Here is a 20112-nt window from a genome sequence, read left to right on the forward strand (position 1 = left end):
GTTAGTCCCTTCATTCGAAAAGGGTTTGTGTACATTATACCAATAAAGAGGAGAGGGGCATGTTTAATACAAAAATTGAATACCATTTAAGACAAATATCCTTTACTTTGACTTCATTACATAAGACAAATATCTGCTTTTAAAACTATCAGTGCTGGTAGTTAGCATCAGGAATGTTGGAAGAGAGTTCCAGAGACTGCTACCTGAATACACTAAACTGGACTTAAACAGGTCAATCCGAGGAACAGGAGTGTTTAATCTCATAAATTGACGTGAATTCCTCATGGTAAATTTTGTACGTAAAGTTTCAGGTACACATCCAGTGATAATTTTGCTCATAAGGGTACATTTATTATAGCCAAGTCTTGCCTTCAGAGGGAGAATGCCTAAGTTTATATAGTCTAATTCATTCAGGGTTGTTTTCTTTAATAAGACTACTTTCAACGCTCGTTTGTGAGAGAGAGAGAGAGAGAGAGAGAGAGAGAGAGAGAGAGAGAGAGAGAGAGAGAGAGAGAGAGAGAGCGATTAGGGGGAGAAAGAGCAAGAGAAAGAGAGAGAGAGAGAGAGAGAGAGAGAGAGAGAGAGAGAGAGAGGGAGAGAGCAAAGGAACACAGATGTTTGGTCCAAAACCTTGTTTGATCGGACACGCTCACCAGACCATCCCCCTGCCCGAAAACAAAGAAAAATGAAAGACAACCTAAAGGGAACAGAACAAACAAGTCGCGTAAGGCGAAATTACTACATTTAGTCAAGCTGTGGAACTCACAGAATGAAACTGAACGCACTGCATTTTTTCACAATGACCGTAGTCCGCCGCTCCGTCGCGATATAACCTTGAACGGTTGAAAACGACGTTAAACACCAAATAAAGAAAAGAAAGAAAGTCCGCCGCTTGTGCATAACGGAGTGAAACTGACGAGCCTGTTCAGCGCGGTAGTGGTTTCGCTGTGCTGCATAGCACGCTTTTCTGTACCTCTCTTCGTTTTAACTTTCTGAGCGTGTTTTTAATCCAAACATATCATATCTATATGTTTTTGGAATCAGGAATCAACAAGGAATAAGATGAAATTGTTTTTAAATCGATTTCGGAAATTTAATTTTGATAATAATTATTATATTTTTAATTTTCAGAGCTTGTTTTTAATCCAAATATAACATATTTATATGTTTTTGGAATCAGGAAATGATGTAGAATAAGATGAACGTAAATTTGGATCGTTTTATATAAAAAAACATTATTACAATTTTCAGATTTTTAATGACCAAAGTCATTAATTAATTTTTAAGCCACCAAGCTGAAATGCAATACCGAAGTCCGGCCTTCGTCGAAGATTGCTTTACAAAAATGTCAATCAATTTGATTGAAAAATGAGGGTGTGACAGTGCCGCCTCAACTTTTACAAAAAGCCGGATATGACGTCATCAAAAGTATTTATCGAAAAAAAGAAAACAACGTCCGGGGATATCATTCCCAGGAACTCTCATGTCAAATTTCATAAAGATCGGTTCAGTAGTTTGGTCTGAATCGCTCTACACACACACACGCACAGACAGACAGACAGACAGACAGACAGACAGACAGACAGACAGACAGACAGACAGACAGACAAACACACACACACACACACACACACACTCACACACATACACCACGACCCTCGTCTCGATTCCCCCTCTATGTTAAAACATTTAGTCAAAACTTGACTAAATGTAAAAAAGGAAGAAAATAAAAGAACTGGAACAAGGAAAAGAAAACAATACACAAAAACATTCTTTGGATCCAAGCTTTCCACTGTGACCCTCGTTCGGACCTTGCTTGGGCTAGGAACATGAGCAAGAAAGAACGAAAGTAAGTTAGAAAGAAGAAGCCAAAGAAGAAAGAAAAGAAGAATAAACAAGACATGTCTTGAGACCCAAGCCATCATAGTCATCCCGTGTACCCGTGTTGGGACCTCACCGGCTTGAGGTATAGGACTGCAAGACGTATGAGCCCCAGTGATCTGAGAAGGGGAGACAAGGGTTTGGTTTTTCAGAAATAACCCTGGCTGTGTCCCCCCAAGTTCCCGTCACTTGTTGCACCCCTCTCACACCCCTCACCCTGACCACCCAGTCCCTGTCACATCCAATGCGCCATTCTTGCCTGGCGTGAATTGTAGTTTAAGTAAGGAGAAAGCGCTGCCGAGGAGACAGTGAGAGGTCTAGCCAGGCAAAGAATTGTATTCTTTATGAGGGGCATTAGTGCCAAAAAAGATGGTATCGCGTAACTTTTCGCTGACTTTGACGCGCAATGCTATTAATTCTGCGAACTTTAGAATTTGGCTGCGGCTCGAGAGAACGGCTTCTCAGACGTTAATATTGAGCAACAGACGCCATAAAAATGTCTAACTGTCTTCGTTGACACTGCGTGTCGGTGAATATGGGCTATTCTGTCTTTTCGCTCAGTTCCCCGAACAAAAAGAGAGAAAAAAAAGAGCAGTCGGTGTCTTTTGCATACATTTTTCTTTTAGTGCAAAAAACACCAAACAAACATGCAAACAACAAACACACCACCACCCAGATGAACAGAATATAATACAATATAGCTATTCTGATGGACACGTGGGGGAATTCGGGGGCTGTGATTGGATGGTCTCTTCCGATCATCAAAGCATAATGCTACGGAAGTCGGCCATTTTTGCCAATATCCAAAAGCATATTGGCAATAACAAAGACGCATGGTTCCGGTTTACCCATCTGTACCACACGATGTTTTAATCGACAACAGCATACACTGACAACTTGAAATTCTTCTCGGGAATGTTTTTCAGCTTTACAAATGTCGATAGCATACCCTTTTCTGCTAACTTCCTGATGAAACAGGACTAAATCAATTATTTTCTGTCCCTAAACACCACAAAATGCCCAAAGTCGAAAGATGTAGTACAAACAGGGGAGTAAAACGGAACACAAACTTTCTCATTCGGCTTTTCTTATCTCGTAACTCCACACTAAATACCCCACTTCCCCTCTGAAGTATTGATGTACAACCCATGGCACTAACATTCATGTAGTCGTTTATAACTGAGGTTGAAAAATTCGCTTCATGACGAGACAAGTATAAATGCCATTCACCCAAACTGAAAACTTCGCTGCCGTCTGCTCGCGATTAGCTGTTCTCTTCTCCTCCCCTTGTTGCATCCTAGTTCTTCAGTTGTTTCTAGTTTTCCGTTTATGTTGTGTTTTGGTCTTCTTCATAAGTAGTCTTGTTCAAAATTAAAAAAAACTCAAACTTCTTTTTGTTGTATTCGAATGAACTAATACAAAGCTGTTTAACAGCTGTGTTGTCAAATCGAGTTTTTTTTTCCAAAGTCAGTGTGGCGCCTGCGCAAAACGACTCGTCGGCATTATACTTGTCTCGTCTAAATATCGGACCCTATTGCTACGCTGAAAACACAATAGCTGTTAATTTTAAATACAGCTTGTTGCATGTCTTGAATGGGAACGATAACAAATATTCTTTGCCACTTTCTCTGCGCTGGTTTAGAGTGCGTGCCTGAGTTGCGTTGAATTTTGATGTCTTATTTCCAAATAACTGAAAAAGAAAGAATCCTTGGTCCTAATTGCTATCTTGTTATTGTCTTGCTGTTGAATAGAAATGATAACGCAAGCAACCTTAAAAGCCAATGTAACTGCTCATTAGACAAAAGGGGACAGTTGTTACATCAAAGCAGATTTTCCTGAACTACATTTTTCAAGGAAAAAGTAAGGTCACATAATGTTGTGAATTGGCAAATGTCATTATTGTGCTCTCTCTCTCTCTTTCTCCCCCTCTCTCTCTCTCTCTCTCTCTTTCTCTCTCTCTCTCTCGCTCTCGCTCTCTCTGCCTACCTGTCTCTTCCCCTCCCTCCCATCTCTCTCTGTCTGCCTGCCGGTCAATCTCTACCCTCCCTCCCCACTCCCTCGTTTCTCTTTTTGTGCTGGCCAGAGTGAAGATCTGTACGTGGTGGAACTGAACCCAGGCTCGGTGTAGTTATGCTGACTTAGAAAGACCAATTCAAAGAACTTAGATATGAATGCGACATCTGAAAAGATCACGCAAAAAGTGATATTCCTATCCTATTCCTACAGTTTAAATGAAGATCAGCAGAACTTAACATGCATGCTTTGGCACTGCATTGGTGGTGCGCTCAGACTTCAAATTATCAACGATCATGATATGTAATTTTCTCATGACCACTCAAATGATGACAAAGCCGGCTGATAAACAAATCGTTGTTCAATTCGGCACAGTCCTTCCATTGAAAACAATTCGAATCACAATCTCAGATCTCCCTAGGCTTTTGGTTTAAACACAATTTTATTCAAAATACATGACATGAAACAATTGACAAAAATGCAGCTAGGACACGAACTCAAGCACATGCTTATTTGACGTGACCATAACAATGCTAAGTTACACAAGTTTTCATGATGGTGGACAACACAATTATTAACCAGAAGAACAAAATGTAGGAGGGGGGTATGGGGAACTTAATCAAACCAGGAGGATTTTACATGGCATAAGAACATCCCTCCACTTGGACACACACCAACAATCAACATCCTGAATGCTTCCTGTGCAGAGTTAAAATGTTCTTGAATTAAGCCGATATGAACAAATACTACACTTTGATCTTAGCCAAAAGGCCGAGAAGCGAACACTTTTTTTTTGAATGCCCGGTTGTATACAGATTTTGGAAGTTTATTGTAGAATTTATTTTTCGTACTTTAGAAATTAAGATTGTTTTGAAAGTTAGTGATGTTTATTTGGTGTGAATTTTGTAATGGCGAAAAAGACAACTATGTATAAATTGAACCACATTATCTTCATGGGAAAGATGTGCGTTAGTAAATATAAAAACAAATTCGTGTTTACCGTTGGAAAGAATTTTTAATAGGCAGATAAGAAGCATTTTTGTGGGAGTGTTCGAGGAACAAACAAACCACACGTTTATAAACTTAGCTTGTTGTACTCTATAAGTTGTATTTAATTCATTGTATGCGATATTGTTATTTGTAGCTATTTGAATAAAATTGTTTTTTCACAGATTCCCACCAATTTCCATTAAGAATGAATTCATACACATATTCTTTGTCTTGACAACAAGCTACAAGGCTGTTAATGTCGGGTAATTGAGGGATGGTCTTATCCCATGAATAAGCCTGACAAGATTTGAGACGTTGATCGAGCCGAATCGGGAACATGGGAAGGAGTGTGCCTTTATTTTATGATGCCGGCGAAGTCACCGTGCCAAGGTACCAAAACGCCGCAGTCCAAATAATATGGATGCGAACCATTCATTGTGTGGGCGTCATGGAACATGAAAACAGTCCATGAAGAGAGACTTGATTCCTTCAGCGACGTGTGAAAAGACAGGACAAGACCACAGGCACTAGATAAGTGGTGGCGCGTGAGTTCACCTGTCTTATACTTCTACACTCCTCTGGTAGACATGAGAGCTTCCCCTCTCAAAGCCCACATACACCTCGTGTCGAGTGCTTGTGGACGAGACATATATCTCACCCACTCTTTCCCAAGTCATGGAAATGGGGAACAGTTCATCCTGAACTCAGGTCAAAATGAGTTCGGCTCATTCTCTCCCTGACAGGATGTCTTGAGTTTCCTTGTCTGGCAAGGAAACCGATTTTTTTTAAACATATTTAGAGCTTTTTGTAATGTATTATTGATATAAGCAGATTCGCGATCGTCGATAATGATTTTTCATGGTGTTTTGTAATTTTGAAATTACAAAGGAATTGATATGTAAGACAGTTTCAAGCGAGCTATTTTTTGCGGCTGTATTTACTGTGCAAACAACTCTAAATATGGCAAAAGTGTCACGTGATAATCAACCGTTTGGTTTCGGCGCTCACTGGAGCAGACAATTTTTTCTGTAACCAGTTGACAGTGATGAAACCATATATTACGGTCTCCTTCCGGCAGCAGTCCCAACATTTCGACTTGTTTTGACCTTAGAACGATGTCTTTATCATAACTGTGAAGAACAGAACGGAGATCACTGTCGAAGTCGGCCAATCTGCAATCATTTTCGTCTCGCGAACACTGATCTCAAATTTAGATCAGTGCTCGCGAAAAACATATGGGAGATAACTCTGTATTTTTGCTTTGATAGATTCGCGAAGGACTGTAGCGTCCGGTCAGAGAGACAACTGGCAATAGCCGTGGAGCGATGCTTATCAGAATGGGGCACAGTTCAGCAGAAGGTAGGGTAGAAGACTTAGAAGTATCACCGCATGAAGTAGGTTACAGGACTGTAAGACATTTCTGTTCGAAGAATAAAAATAAATCTACTAATCATACGATTGACTCGACCTTTTGCCAGGATCTTGGGTTTTGTTGCTAGTGCATTTGGTTCGACTCAGGTTTTTGCTGACCTGTTGAATCCTACAAGCTTACTGTCTTTTCAGCAAGGCATGCTTTCCAACGCTGTTTTCCCCCCTCTCATTATTTAAAATGTTCGCTCATTTGTCTTTCCAGACATTTATTATTTACCGTTTTCGTCTCTTTGGAAATCTGCTTAGCTGAAGAAAACAAAAAATAAAAAGGTCTTCAAAGAATAAATCTCTTCAACTTTGTTGCAGAGAGTAATATTTTCTTTTAATCCTTCCGCTATAGAAAGGGATCAAATAAATCATTTGTTCATATGCACGAGAGAGAGAAAACAAGAATAGAACAAAAGTGCGTTGATTGAATTTAAGCTCACAGCAGTGACGCAGAAGTTCGAATGTTCTATATCAGTACAACCATCTCTTGAAAATGATTACTTCAGGAACAGAAAAATCCCATCATTTTCCGACGTCGATGGAAAAGGCACGCACAGCGCTCTCTGGGGATGTCGTAATGTTTCAATTATTGTTCTCTTCAAAGGATGATTTCAAACCCTTCCTTTGATAAAGATCAGACTTGAAAAAATAAACAGTTGCGGAATTAATAGCATATCAATAGCTCCATAAAGATATCAGGAAGACAAGAGTAGAGCACAGCCTTGACACACAAACTTTCCCGACAATGCTTCTAGCTGCATGTGTTCAAGCCGAATATGGAAACAACAAGGCTTTACTTTCACGAACCAATCCGCATTTGATAAAGTGCACAAAACAAAGAGAAAAAAGGCCTCATTGCTTCAACTGACATCATTTACAAAATCACGCACCACGCACCAAATAACATGATTTTTTATCAAAAGCGGGCTTTAGCTGTTTAAATACACTTTCCTTTTTTTGTCAGCCATTTTAAGAAAAAAAAACCTAATGGCATACACACATGACCTACATCCAATCGTAAAAATGTCAGAATATTTATTCTGCACTAAAAGTCAGCTAGACAGCAGTAAAGCTCTACGGATTCCTCGTTGAATTATTTAAAAGTGAACTGTCATTCCCCCCGTGCAAACGACTGGGTCTGGCCAGGCTTTTTCATGGGTTAAATTCTTCTCTCCACTTGAACACGTACCAAAAACCCACAGCCTGACTACTTTCTGTAATAATGTGACTGGGTGAGACATGAAGCCTGTGCTGCGACTTCTGTCTTGTGTGTGGCGCACGTTATATGTCAAAGCAGCACCGCCCTGATATGGCCCTTCGTGGTCGGCTGGGCGTTAAACAAAAAAACAACAAAAAAACAACAACAAAAAACTACTTTCTGTGTAAACAGGGATTTTTTAATGACTTAATTCCTTAAAAGCCACCAATGTTTTTCACACTTTGTCCAGAGTTTTGACTAAAAGCTTTTCGTAACGAAAACAACAAAACACGTAGATCCCTATGAGAATCACTAACACGCTTTTAGTATCAGTCTGGATTCTATCTTCGACTTAAATACGTATTTTAGTCGTCCTAAATTAGGCTGTCAAAACAAAACCTGACTTTGGCAAATCCTGAGTGACTGATCTACGGCACGCTGTTCTTCACTTGTTTACTCCGTGTCACTGAACGTATGGCATCGATCTTCATAGCTACCCTATTTTGGGAGGATTTTACATATTTTATAATTTGACCTGATTAAAAAACAAGTCGCGTAAGGCGAAAATACAACATTTAGTCAAGTAGCTGTCGAACTCACAGAATGAAACTGAACGCAATGCAACGCAGCAAGACCGTATACTCGCAGCATCGTCAGTCCACCGCTCATGGCAAAGGCAGTGAAATTGACAAGAAGAGCGGGGTAGTAGTTGCCCTGAGAAGGATAGCACGCTTTTCTGTACCTCTCTTCGTTTTAACTTTCTGAGCGTGTTTTCAATCCAAACATATCATATCTATATGTTTTTGGAATCAGGAACCGACAAGGAATAAGATGAAAGTGTTTTTAAATTGATATAGCTCAGTTGGTAGCGCGCTGGATTTGTATTCAGTTGGCCGCTGTCAGCGTGAGTTCGATCCCAGGTTCGGCGGAAATTTATTTCAGAGTCAACTTTGTGTGCAGACTCTCTTCGGTGTCCGAACCCTCCCCCCGTGTACACTACATTGGGTGTGCACGTTAAAGATCCCACGATTGACAAAAGGGTCTTTCCTGGCAAAATTGCTTAGGCACAGTTAATAATTGTCTACCTATACCCGTGTGACTTGGAATAATAGGCCGTGAAAGGTAAATATGCGCCGACATGGCTGCAATCTACTGGCCGTATAAAATTTCATCTCACACGGCATCACTGCAGAGCGCCTAGAACTGTACCCACGGAATATGCGCGATATAAGCGTCATTGATTGATTTCGAAAATTTAATTTTGATCATAATTTTTATATTTTTAATTTTCAGAGCTTGTTTTTAATCCAAATATAACATATGTATATGTTTTTGGAATCAGAAAATGACGAAGAATAAGATGAAATTGTTTTTGGATCGTTTTATAAAAAAATAATTTTAATTACAAGTTTCCGATTTTTAATGACCAAACTCACTCAGTAGTTTTTAAGCCACCAAGCTGAAATGCAATACCAAACCTCGGCCTTCGTCGAACATTGCTTTGCCAAAATTTCAATCAATTTAATTGAAAAATGAGGGTGTGACAGTGCCGCCTCAACTTTTACAAAAAGCCGGATATGACGTCATCAAAGGTATTTATCGAAAAAATGAAAAACACGTCCGGGGATATCATACCCAGGAACTCTCATGTCAAATTTAATAAAGATCGGCCCAGTAGTTTAGTCTGAATCGCCCTACACACACACACAGACAGACAGACACACACACACACACACATACACCACGACCCTCGTCTCGATTCCCCCCTCTATGTTAAAACATTTAGTCAAAACTTGACTAAATGTAATGAGACACTTAACTGCGGAAATAGAGTCAGCAGAGAAAGCAGATTGTTCATAATAAGATTTCCTCCAACGTTGTTTTTGTGTGTGTGTTTTTACATTTAGTCAAGTTTTGACTAAATGTTTTAACGTGGAGGGGGGAATCGAGACGAGGGTCGTGGTGTATGTGCGTGCGTGTGTGTGTGTGTGTGTCTGTCTCTCTGTGTGTGTAGAGCGATTCAGACTAAACTACTGGACCGATCTTTATGAAATTTAACATGAGAGTTCCTGGGTATGAAATCCCCATACGTTTTTTTCATTTTTTCAATAAATGTCTTTGATGACGTCATATCCGGCTTTTCGTGAAAGTTGAGGCGGCACTGTCACGCTCTCATTTTTCAACCAAATTGGTTGAAATTTTGGTCAAGTAATCTTCGACGAAGCCCGGACTTCGGTATTGCATTTCAGCTTGGTGGCTTAAAAATTAATTAATGATTTTGGTCATTAAAAATCTGAAAATTGTAAAAAAAAATAAAAATTTATAAAACGATCCAAATTTACGTTCATCTTATTCTCCATCATTTTCTGATTCCAAAAACATATACATATGTTATATTTGGATTAAAAACAAGCTCTGAAAATTAAAAATATAAAAATTATGATCAAAATTAAATTTTCGAAATCAATTTAAAAACACATTCATCTTATTCCTTGTCGGTTCCTGATTCCAAAAACATATAGATATGATATGTTTGGATTAAAAACACGCTCAGAAAGTTAAAACGAAGAGAGGTACAGAAAAGCGTGCTATCCTTCTCAGCGCAAGTACTACCCCGCTCTTCTTGTCAATTTCACTGCCTTTGCCGTGCGCGGTGGACTGACGATGCTACGAGTATACGGTCTTGCTAAAAAATTGCATTGCGTTCAGTTTCATTCTGTGAGTTCGACAGCTACTTGACTAAATGTTGTATTTTCGCCTTACGCGACTTGTTTTTTTTAATGTGGGAGGTCAACAATGGTGAAGGTGTTTTTGTCGTACGTGACTTTCAAAAACTTCTTCAAATCCCGGAAAAACACAAACAAGAAACAAGTTCCAGACTGTTACATCTTACTTCAATCATCTTTTTCAAATAACCATCAGACGTATATTACTTTCAGTGACAACAGAAACCTACATCTTTAATCCCGAACTGAAAAGTTGGGACAGAAATAGTGCGTATCTTATTACCGAATTGAGAACACCACACGTATGCAAAACTTCGCACGAAAACAGGTTGTATCGTCACCGATGCTCTTTTTGGCTATAACGACGGAGGGTAGATACAAAAACACACACACACACACACACACACACACACACACACACACACACACACAAACAAACAAACAAACAAACAAACAAACACGAAAATCAAACAAACACACACCACCAGTCTTCTCGTGTTCAATAAATACGAAGTGTTGAAACCTTGAATAATCCTCATCTCAAATCTGTTTGAAACAATGTTAAAAACATTCTGGAGAGTCCGACTATAATAAAAACAAGAAGAGCAAACGCTCGATCGAGTCACTTTCGCAGTTCTGAATATTATATGAGGCATCAGATGGACAGGAAGAAATTGCTATTCACAACACAATGAGTCACGTTCACATAAAATTTGAGCCCGGTCACTTTTATAGTTTCCGAGAAAAGCCCAACGTTAAGTTGTGTGTTGCCGAACAGAAAAGGCTAGTTATCTCCCTTGTTTTTCTGATAACGTTCGTAAAAGGCTACAGATGTAAATACTTTGATGTAAAGAATAATCCTACAAAGTTTCAATCACATCCGATGAACTTTGTCAAAGATATAAAATGTCTAATTTTTCCTTTGACGCTGACCTGTGACCTTGAAAAAGGTCAAAGGTCAACGAAACCATCGTTAAAGTGTAGAGGTCATTGGAGGTCACGACTAAACAAAATATGAGCCCGATCGCTTTGATAGTTTCCGAGAAAAGATATAAAATGTCTAATTTTTCCTTTGACGCTGACCTGTGACCTTGAAAAAGGTCAAAGGTCAACGAAACCATCGTTAAAGTGTAGAGGTCATTGGAGGTCACGACTAAACAAAATATGAGCCCGATCGCTTTGATAGTTTCCGAGAAAAGTCCAACGTTAAGGTGGTGTCTACGGACGGCCGGCCGGACGGCCGGCCGGCCGGACGGCCGGCCGGACGGCCGGCCGGACAGACTAACACTGACCGATTACATAGAGTCACTTTTTCTCAAGTGACTCAAAAAAGGAATGAACAATTAATGTGTGTCACTTTTGAACTTTATGCCTGAAAGTAACGATCTACAAAACAAGATGAATATCTGCAGACTGTGGTAAATGCACCTGTGTGAAAGGAGAGTGTATATATGTGTGATAACAACTGTCGGGTCAATCAATCCACAAATACCGAGAATCAATACCGCCAATATTCAAGACGTCCAGAAACCAACGCTACACGAAGGAAAGGGGGAACACACGTAAAACGCCTGAAAAATCAATGCGCCAGGTATTTGCCAAGGGAGACTTTTCATACAGATCACCTTCTCTCTCTTTCTTAAGAAATTCTCTTTCATATTTGCCCCCAACCCCACCCCCCCCCCTCCCATCCCTGCCCTTCAACCTAGTTCATAGAAATGCAAATAACCTGTTCATCGAAGCCGGTGTAGCATACCGCCTCAAGGCGCGATGATTGATATCATGATTATTTGCAGCGATATTGCTGTTGAAATGAAGGGTAGAGGCTAGAGACGAGAGGAATGTGATTTATTTGGAGGCCATGATTAGAGACAAGCGAATTGCACGTGCGAGCTCTCCACACAGAGTGGACAGGGAAACTGAAAACTCCAAAGCCAAAGAAGCTGCCTTTTTCCCAGCGCAAAAACGGATGGCAAATCTCACATCATTCGATCCATCAGACACGCGAGACCTAGTTTATTTGAATTTATGTCTTTATTTTTCTCCTTAAATTACCAGATCTGTCGACATTTCGGGAAAGAATTCCTTTTGGAAATATTGCAAGAAAAAGTGCCACCTCGATGCCTTGACACTTTTCACAGTACGGGAGAGAGATACACTTCTGTTAACATTGATGTCACAGTACGGGAGAGAGATACACTTCTGTTAACATTGATGTCACAGTACGGGAGAGAGATACACTTCTGTTAACATTGATGTCACAGTACGGGAGAGAGATACACTTCTGTTAAAATTGATGGAAAGTGTTAAAAATGGTGACAAACACACCTGAAAGATAACAAGAAGGGCAAAGCCCATACGACTCACATGCTTTACACATTTTTCCTACCAAAATACATGTGACCTTGACCCAAGGTCAAGGTCATCCAAGGTCATGCAACACAAAGCTGTTAATTCAAGACATAGGAAGTACAATGGTGCTTATTGGCTCTTTCTACCATGAGATATGGTCACTTTTAGTGGTTCACTACCTTATTTTGGTCACATTTCATAAGGGTCAAAGTGACCTTGACCTTGATCACATGTGACCAAATGTGTCTCATGATGAAAGCATAACATGTGCCCCACATAATTTTTAAGTTTGAAACAGTTATCTTCCATAGTTCAGGGTCAAGGTCACTTCAAAATATGTATACAATCCAACTTTGAAGAGCTCCTGTGACCTTGACCTTGAAGCAAGGTAAACCAAAGTGGTATCAAAAGATGGGGCTTACTTTGCCCTATATATCATATATAGGTGAGGTATTCAATCTCAAAAACTTCAGAGAAAATGGGGAAAATGTGAAAAATAGCTGTTTTTTAGGCAACATTTATGGCCCCTGCGACCTTGACCTTGAAGCAAGGTCAAGATGCTATGTATGTTTTTTGGGGCCTTGTCATCATACACCATCTTGCCAAATTTGGTACTGATAGACTGAATAGTGTCCAAGAAATATCCAACGTTAAAGTTTTCCGGACGGACGGACGGACGGACGTCCGGACGTCCGGACGTCCGGACGGACGGACGGACGGACGACTCGGGTGAGTACATAGACTCACTTTTGCTTCGCATGTGAGTCAAAAATCGCTAACCATATCTATTAGACCGATGTTAAAGATGATAGATAGAGTGTTAAAGGCATCGGAAGACACACCTAAAAATATCTTTAAAGTTATGGATATGAATTAATACAATCATGACAATGTCGTACCTCGTGTTGAGACTAGAGTCATTTAATACAAAGCAATCACCTGCTAAAAGCTAAATGAAAGATATAATCTTGTGTTATCAATGGTGCGCATAATACAACTCATTTTAGTGTATCACCCCCCGATGTTCCCAATAGGTCTAGAGGCATAATGAGGACGTACAGAAACATTGTCGATTCGACAATGCAGGTAAATTACAACTGCAAAATCGATTTAGCACTGAAGAAAAGATGTGCATGCGCATGAAACAAATATTTGCTTGTTTTCTTAAAGAAATACAATATAAACTGAATACTAGGGTGTTCAATGGAATGTGAATAAATCTTTGAGAGGAGACTGTTTGGTTGCTTCTATGTTCTTGTTCTTGTGTGTGTGTGTGTGTGTGTGTGTATGTGTGTGTGTGTGTGTGTGTGTGTGTGTTTGTGTGTGTGTGTGTGTGTGTGTGTGTGTGTGTACGTGTGTGTGTGTGTGTGTGTGTGTGTATTGAATGATATTCGAAGTGTTCGTCGTTGATGTCATTGATGAGAGGGACAGACTGGATAATACAGCTTAGTAGCCATGTCGGGCGACCGCAAAGGCTTTACAATCTGGGTTGGTATTAATAAATAAGTCTAACCGAGATATTCTTACAAGAAGACGCGCAGCCGTACAAAACATGATGGAACGAGATTGTTTTTGGATTCCAGATCGAAGGCACCATTTTCACTGAATCATAATCTCCTGACGTACTGTTTATCTGACTGTCTGGAAAAGAAAAACAGGAAGCAGATTTATCTAATATTGAAAGAAACTACGAGCAAATGGACTTAAAAAGTCTGTCGCGGAGAGATAAAGCCTAGACTGATTCCGGAATTTATGGAGACATCTCGTTAAAGACGTGTCGAGTAAGGCTTCAAATCCCAACTCCCACTGACAACTGACGCAACTGAAATTATAGAAAAAGTTTTAAGAGGGAGAGGGTTAATTTTATCTGGGATTGTTGAGACTGTCACAGTATCTTCGGCAGAAGTCTCGGACGGCCAAGTACAGGGACTGAAGAAGAAGACTGTTCCGATGACAAGAATAGTAAGTGAGCTATGTATAGTCTAACACACAGTTATCTATTTGAAGGCGAACCCTTTTTTGGACAAGCCGTTGGCGTTCTTCTGTTCGTTGGTCTTCCCTCCTCTCTTAGTCCTCTCTGTGTGTCTCTCTCTCTCGCTCTCTCTCTCTTTCTCTCTGTCTCTTCCTCTATGTCTGTCTCTATATCTCTGTCTGTCTGTCTGTCTGCATGTCTGTCTCTCTTTTTCTCATTTGTGCTCTTCTCTGAACTTGTCCTTGGAGCACACCCTCTCTCCAAATCTCCTTTGTGTTCACCCCAACTGACTGTGTTCCATTTCCTTCTTCATTATGATCTCCCTTTTCCTCCCGCTCTGTCTCTCGTTTCCTCTGCGTCCGATTCGTTGCTCTCTCCCCTCTGTCCTCCTAATCTCGCTTCCATCGTTAGACGCTCTCACTCTTTGTCTCACTCCACGCTCCTCCCCTGCCTGTGTTCTTCTCCTGCTCTTTAGTGCTCTCTCTCTCTCTCTCTCTCTCTCTCTCTCTCTCTCTCTCTCTCAATCCTTGTTTAATAAAGTTCAATTCAATTCAATTCTCTCTCCCCCTCTCTCCCCTTCTCCCTCTCTCTCCCCCCCTCTTTCTCTCTCTTTCTTTCTCTCTCTCCTCTCTCTCTCTCTCTCTCTCTCTCTCTCTCTCTCTCTCTCCCTCCCCCCCATCCCTGCATCTCTTTCTTTCTCCTGATGATAAAATGTCTTAGATCATGTTATATGTATATTTCATTTTACTTTTGTGGAGAAACTGCAATATAAACTTGTATATTAATGTTCATCCCATCTCACGGGGCAAAGGCCTTTCCAATTAATCAATCCAATCCAAAAATTCCAATCCTGGGCCTACCCCATTACTCTCTCTCTCCTCCTTTTCCATAACCCGCTTACCAAGCCCCCCTCCCCTTTTCAGACTTTCTTTCTTTCTTTAATTTCTTTCTTTCTTTCTTTCTTTATTTGGTGTTTAACGTCGTTTTCAACCACGAAGGTTATATCGCGACGGAGAAAGGGGGGAGATGGGATAGAGCCACTTGTCAATTGTTTCTTGTTCACAAAAGCACTAATCAAAAATTTGCTCCAGAGGCTTGCAACGTAGTACAATATATACTGTTCAAAAAAAGAAACGCATAGCTTGTAATATTTGGTTAATTTAGTTATATGGCTACAAGGATATCCACCAAACTGCAGAAAATGTTTATCTGGTCGTCGACCTTTCGTCCATTGCCACAAGTGAGCTCTGCACGTGACGCATGCGTTATCAGTGGCTACAATGTCAAAATTGCTCATTTGGCATGACCACTCGTCATGCTTCAGTGTAATCTCGTGAAACTCGGGGAATATTGAGCTCTCACCATGTCTTCCAAAACCCATAAAAGCGGATTGTTCGCCACAAAGAAATCAGACAACAATTCAGCGACGAAAGATGGCCCGATTGAGCAGAGAAGACCGCCAAATTGCATTGGGTCGTTTACAAGCAGGCCAAAGTCAAAGTGCAATCGCCAGGCACTTCCACGTGTCCCAGAGCACCATCAGTAGACTGTGGGTCAGGTTTCAAGCCACTGGCTCCGTTGCTGACTTGCCACGAGCGGGAAGACCAAGGGCGACAACTGCTGCTCACGACCGCTTCATACGGCTCCGCCACCTCCGGAATCGTTTCCTGTCGGCCTCATCTTCTGTCCAGGCTCTCCCCGGGCCACACCGATTATCGGACCAGACCGTGCGGAACCGCCTGCATGAAGCTGGTTTCGAGAGCTCGCAGACCTCACAGAGGAGCTGTCCTCACCCGCCGCCATCGCCAGAACCGAGTGCAGTGAGGCAACCAGCACCTTCGCTGGACCGTCCGGAATCACTGGAGACACGTGTGGTTCAGCGACGAGTCCTACTTCCTGCTCCAGCGACATGATGGTCGGAGGAGGGTCTACCGGAGAGTAAACGAACGTTACGCGCCCAACTGTGTGGATGAGGCACCCGTTCATGGTGGTGGAGGCGTCATGGTGTGGGGGGCGATCAATACCGCTGGAAGGAGCACCCTGGTGCACGTCCAAGGGCGCATAACTGCCCAGCGATACGTGGAGGAAATTCTGCGCCCATACGCCCTTCCTCTTCTGGCTGACCAGGATGCCATATTCCAGCAGGACAACGCTCGCCCGCACACAGCACGACTCACCACCCAGTTCCTCACCGACCACCATGTCCAGGTGCTTTCCTGGCCATCCATGTCGCCAGACATGAACCCGATAGAACACCTCTGGGATGAATTGGACAGACGTGTGCGCAGGCGAGAAGAAGCGCCGGCAAATCACCGCGATCTATTGCAGGCACTTCAGGAGGAGTGGGACACCATCCCACAGCAAGATATTCGGCATCTGATCCAGTCCATGCCCAGAAGGTGCCGGGCAGTTGTTGCTGCTCAAGGCAGTCACACCCCCTACTGACTTGACAGCCTCGGCACCCAATCGTATTGATTGACTGATTGATTTGAAGATGCAAATGAACTGTGTGTGCATTCAACTGTGTCCATACCAAATTTCAAACAAATAATCTAAATATTGGATTTTCTGTTAATTTTTTCGAAAAATAAAACAAATTTGGCAAGTAGCAACTATGCGTTTCTTTTTTTGAACAGTATATTACCTTACTGGGAGAATGCAAGTTTCCAGTACAAAGGACTTAACATTTCTTACATACTGCTTGACTAAAATCTTTACAAAAATTGACTATATTCTATACAAGAAACACTTAACAAGGGTAAAAGGAGAAACAGAATCCGTTAGTCGCCTCTTACGACATGCTGGGGAGCATCGGGTAAATTCTTCCCCCTAACCCGCGGGGGGTCCCCCTCCCCCATTCCCCCGCCTCGTCCTTCCCCCCTCCCCTTCGTACTCTCATTTTCAGCTCGAATAGAACCTAATTTCTGGTGTCAACAACACACTATAAGGAATATGGGTCACAAGGCTTAATTAGAACAATTAACACCCCGCCGCAATGTATTATGTGAGTAAGTAAGTTTCCAAGAAGCTAGGAGCTTCACACCCGTTGCTAACCAATACTAAAATGTCGGATCTCCCACTGACAGAGAGAATGGAAAAAACTAGAAAGGTACACATAGAGGGGACAGGTTGAAGAGAGGGGTGAAACTAGTACAGAGAAGAAGCCTTTTAAAAGAGAGAGAGAGAGAGAGAGAGAGAGAGAGAGAGAGAGAGAGAGAGAGAGAGAGAGAGAGAGAGAGACTTAGACTTAGAACATTTTATTGACATAAAGGGTAAACATTTTAAGCCAAGGGCCTAATCTTACAACGTGCCCTTTACATTCACACTAACACATCCGCACGCATATAAACAACATAATATGATGAATTCATATAGGCATAACATGTAAATGTACAGTAAATAAGCATAAGCACCACGGCCACACGAAACACAAAATCTAATATACGAAGTAAAACAATATGAATACTATATGCTATGAATATGTAATATGACGTGAATATAATTATATAGTAATATTAATATAGTATACATTAGACAGAACTGTAAGATTCACATGATTATATCACCGCGGGTGTGTACTTACAGAGAACAGTTTAGATGTTTTTTTTAAAGAAGATTTAAAAATATTTACAGATTTGCTAGTTTTAACATTCGAAGGAAGAGTTCCACCTTGACGGCCCAGCAAAGGCAAAACTAGTTTTATATAGATCTACACGGGTCCTTGGTAGTAGATATTTATCTGATCCGTATCTCTCAGGAGCCTCGGTTATGAATGCATTCAAGTATGGTGGTGCTAGCCCATGGAGTGCCTTGTACATTAACACTGCAATGTTATAGTCAAACTGCTGTCCTGCGGTGAAAGTAAACTAGCAGCTTTAATCTTTTCTGACGTTGACAGATACGGGTTATTAACAATTAGCTTTGCCCCTCTTCTGTGCAGGGAATTTAATTTTTTAAGCAGATTTTCGCTCGCACCGCACCATACAGTAGAAGCATAATTGATAAAAGATTGGCAGTGTGCCACAAGAGAGAGAGAGAGAGAGAGAGAGAGAGAGAGAGAGAGAGAGAGAGAGAGAGAGAGAGAGAGAGAGAGAGAGAGAGAGAGAGAGAGAAAGATAAATGATGATGATGGAACTTTATTTTCAAGGATAGAGGTTTAAGGCTACGCCTTTTTTTACAACCGCTCCTTACTTCTAATACAAATGTCTAATAAATAATAAACAAGTAAAACAACTTGACAAATAAACAAATTAGAGAGAGAAAGAAAGAGAGAGAGAGAGAGAGAGAGAGAGAGAGACAGACAGACAGACAGACAGACAGAGACGGACAAAGACAGAGAGAGACAGAGAAAAAGAGAGAGATTGATTGTCTGTTAAACGAAACGACCAAATCTGAATACATAGCAGGTAATATATATATAATTTTTCTTATTTTTACCATGAATGACAATTACTCTGTAAAAATAATGGTCGAGTCTCAACAAGATAAAAAGAAACACACAGACAGACAAACAAACAAAAACGCAACTTAAGTACGAACATGAGAATGCTGATTTACGCACATTAAGAACAGTCACTGCAATGAAAGTACACCACAACAAACAACCACCCCATGTTGCCGGGCAGGATAATTGTAAATGTAAACTTGACAAAACAAAGTCAAGTCAAGTCAAGTCAAGTCAAGTCAAACAGTTTATTTACCAAATGCAAAGCACAGGATTTTGTTATGGTGTATGCATAAAACTTCACACTCCTTCCACACGCATATATCACAACAACTATGTACAGACAAAGTGTTCAATCTCACTGGGCCCACTACGTGTGCACACCAACCAGACAGTTCAAAACGGACTGGTTGTTCCTTTAGCACCAATCTGACAGGAGCAATCACAGGTTGCATGGATAAAGATAAATGAATTCCCTAAAAATCATATCTAAAAATATAGTCATCAATATAATAAATCCGAGTACATGCTAACACAGTTATTCAAAGGACACAACCCTTACATCTATTAAGATATTTCATTTAAGGATACTCGATCCATTTCAAAACTTTAACTGACACATATCACAGATCTAACAGATCTAAGAACGATCCACCATTGAGGCCGCAAGGACTGCCTCAGGAAAGAAACTGTTTCTGAAACGAGAAGTCCTGCTCTTCAGAGCGCGGAAGCGCTTGCCTGACGGGAGGAGCTCGAACAGATGGCCGGCTGGGTGAGATGAGTCTGCCACTATACCCCTAACTCTCTTTGCTAAACGTGAGCTGTACAGTGAGGCGACTGACGGAAGTTCGCAACCCACAATACGAGACGCTTGTCTGACAATGCGCTCCAGCTCTTCCTTGTTCCTAGCACTGGCACCGCTAAACCACACGGTGACTGAAAAACACAGAATGCTTTCTACAGTGGCCCTATAGAACTGCTTTTGGATGGCTTGGTTCAGTCTAAATTTCTTCAGCTGTCTAAGGAAGTGAAGCCTCTGCTGACACTTCTTGATGATGGGCTCTGTGTTTTTGTCCCATGTGAGGTCGCTCGAGATGATTGTGCCTAAAAATCTAAA

At 41.1% G+C, this 20112-nt stretch overlaps 1 protein-coding gene and 1 pseudogene across 1 annotated transcript in view; both read right to left on the minus strand.

The window, feature by feature from the left end:
- Window positions 1-20112, minus strand: part of LOC138964211 (protein MON2 homolog) — a 625692-nt gene that overhangs the window by 199321 nt on the left and 406259 nt on the right. The window lies entirely within an intron of this gene.
- LOC138965746 (U2 spliceosomal RNA) lies at window positions 4586-4677 on the minus strand (annotated as a pseudogene).

The sequence above is a fragment of the Littorina saxatilis genome, linkage group LG4 (assembly GCF_037325665.1).
Source record: "Littorina saxatilis isolate snail1 linkage group LG4, US_GU_Lsax_2.0, whole genome shotgun sequence".
NCBI classification, from domain to species: domain Eukaryota; kingdom Metazoa; phylum Mollusca; class Gastropoda; order Littorinimorpha; family Littorinidae; genus Littorina; species Littorina saxatilis.